A 3,408-nucleotide genomic window follows, 5' to 3' on the forward strand; every position below is an offset into this window, starting at 1 on the left:
CTAATGTAACACTCTTGTCACTCACTTCTAATGCAACACTCTTGTGCACTCACTACTAGTGGAACACTATTGTGTACACACTACTAATGCAATACTCTTTTTCTGCTCACTACTAATGGAACACTATTGTGTACTCACTACTAATGCAACACTATTTTTACTCACTACTAATCTAACACTTTTGTGCGCTTACTACTAATGCAATATGTTTTGCACTCACTATTAATGTAATACTCATGTGCACTCACTACTAATGCAATACTTTTTCCATTCAGTACTAATGGAACACTCTTGTCCACTCACTACTAATGCAATATATTTTGTGCACTCACTACTAATGCAATATGTTTTGTGCACTCACTACTAATGCAATATGTTTTGTACACTCACTATTAATGCAATATGTTTTGTGCACTCACTACTAATGCAATATGTTTTGTACACTCACTACTAATGCAATATGTTTTGTGCACTCACTACTAATGCAATATGTTTTGTGCACTCACTACTAATGCAATATGTTTTGTACACTCACTACTAATGCAATATGTTTTGCACTCACTATTAATGTAATACTCATGTACGCTCCTTACTAATGCAACACTCTTGTGCTATTATTACTAGTACAACACTTTATGCACTCGCTAGTGGATGCACTGTCTGCTATTTTAGAAGTGTTTGCTTTATCTTATAGTTAATTTCGGGAGAGTTGTGCTTAATGTAATAACTTTATGCATCTATTGCACTGTTATATCACACAATTAATACTTTCCAACTTTAATATTCTGTTCTCGAAAAGAACAATCAGCAAATAGACGTGCTGCAAAATATTCTCCATAACCTTTGAGAAAACATTTTACAAGCTTGAATTGTTATTTCTAGACGATATAAAATATCGGAAACTGAAACTCACTACCAGATTGATGGTAATATCTAAACACACAGATATGAAATTTGGAGGAAACACGACGTTAAAGTTAATCCATCTCGACGATACGATGTGCTGCAAGCCACAACCGAATGAAAAAAAAATAGAATAAAATCAGTATATTTTATCATCAGAGCGGCTTAGAAATTGATAATACGTTTATAGCCTGAATATTAAATGTGCAATGAAGTTGTTGTAAGGAAAATGGTTGATATTTAATTGTTTCATACAGAATTGTACTTATAAGTGACATATTCTAAAGTACGATGTTATGTCCGTCATATATATAGAGTTTGATTTAAAAGTCCGAATTAGAATATTAAAGATATGTCAGCTTGAAATACAATTCAATATACATATTGTAGTGTGCTACAGAAAATCAGGATAAAGAATTCCATATCATATAGATTACAATATGTCATTCATGTTTTCACAGCTGCTATCTTCATAAATTAAATGCCGTGAGCAGCCAATTGCAGATCAGAACAGCTACAGCTTCCACGATATAAATGTATAATATAAGACATGGGTGTTCTTTTTAGCTTGTTGGGTTAGGATTTTAGGGATATATACCGAGAGACTTTATCTTGATAGCGTGAAAAGCTACAACAGGACGTTTCAAATCCAAATTTCATTGTTTTTTTCAATATTTTATCATTCCTGTGTGTGGGTCGTGGTGCATGCGCTAGAGTTGAAAAAAGACAGAAATCACATGATACACTACATTGCGTGGGCGTTTTCATTTATACATAAGTATAAAAAAGATATTTGTAATATGAAATTTATATTTTAAAATTTCCTGGAATTTATTAATTTTGTTCTCGTCCAATCAATGGTGACAGAATCATTGTGAGTGTAGATTATATACCGCTGCTCTGCAGAAAGCGTCAGTTTTTAAGTAACCACGAAACTGGGGCTCTGATGGTTTTTTATTTCATGAATATTTATTTCTAAAACCATATTTGTGTCTCCGCAGAGAGACATGGTATTTTTCTATTGTATCTTCTTCTCCCAAACAATTTTCAATCGACCAAAACACCAAGAAACCTTTTATTTTTACATAGACCTTCTTGAGGATTTTATTGGGTCAAAAGTCAAGCATCCCATAAATGTATAATTTGGGCTCCTGTGCGTTCATATTTACAGCCATCAAGACGAAATATAAATGTTCATGTGCCCAATACATTGACTTAAAAAAGTAGGATTTTTCTATCTTGAGTGTATATAGGGGGATCAGAGCTCACACAAAAAAGTTTTTGGTCAATTACTCGGCTATAGTTTGACCAAAGTATATGGGATTTGGATACTTTTCTACAGGCAACATACAATGACAAACAAAAATGGCGGACTTGCTCATTTCTAGTAAGTACAGGGGGTCAACAAACCACGAAGAGCATAATTTTAGGGTTTTTGACAATAACTTCACCGTATTTCTGCTACTTTACATGGTATTTGGTACAAAGATACTTTTCACAGATCCTTACATATACGTACAAAAATGTGGGACATGCCCATTTCTTAGGATGGGTCCAAAGGTCAAATAAATCCATAATTTTAGCGGTTGGGGTTCAGTTCTTGGCCATATTTTGACCAATTTACATTGGATTTAGGACAAATATACTCTTTGCAAGTCCCAAGCAGAGATATAGACAATTTTGGAATTTTTGTCTTTTGCTTAATTTTTCAGCGAGGGAAACACAATTAGAGGTTTGTGTAACTAGTGAAATATTCATGTGTATGTTAACCAACTTACAATGACATAAACAGTTTTCGATTTTTCTGTGTTTTTCACGATTTTTCTAGTGTTACAATTGACCATGTCGTGATTGCGTGGCGGAGACATGTTGCATTCGATCACGAATATTGGCCTCTTTAATTTTCATTAGATTTTACAATTTGATATCTGTGGTCTTCCTATCATATCGAATATACTTCCCGACGAAGTTCGCGTCCCTTTGCCTCAAAACTGCTCTCCGCTGTTTATCAGATACGCTATAAGATTAACGATCAAATTTCACTATTCGATTAGATTAGCCCAATAGCCCATATATCAATAGTTAAGTGTTTCTTAAAGTGGGAGCTTTTTGTGGGGGGCCGCCAAAAATGGGCCGAAAACAAAGAAGCTGAATTAATTTTAATCCTAAATAAACAATAAGCCAATAAAAATAATGTTGAATTAATTAAATGATACAGTATATCGAAAGGAGTTGTTATTTTTTTAGTATGACAATGTTTTCAATCATCATGTTAAAGGAGTTCGGGGGTGGGCATATAAAAATCACACTATAAGGCATTTTTATAGGTTGAGGGATTGAAAACTTTTTATGCACATCAAGGGAGCCTCAGACTAAAAGAGTTTGGGAATCACCGATCTAGTCTGTCATTTCAAAATTAGGACAGTTTCATACGTTACAGTGACTTCACAATAAAACATTTGATCATTTTAAAACTATCCTCAAATTGATCTTGTTGTTTGTTTG

This window comes from Limulus polyphemus, unplaced genomic scaffold (genome assembly GCF_000517525.1).
Source record: "Limulus polyphemus unplaced genomic scaffold, Limulus_polyphemus-2.1.2 Scaffold1717, whole genome shotgun sequence".
Taxonomy (NCBI): domain Eukaryota; kingdom Metazoa; phylum Arthropoda; class Merostomata; order Xiphosura; family Limulidae; genus Limulus; species Limulus polyphemus.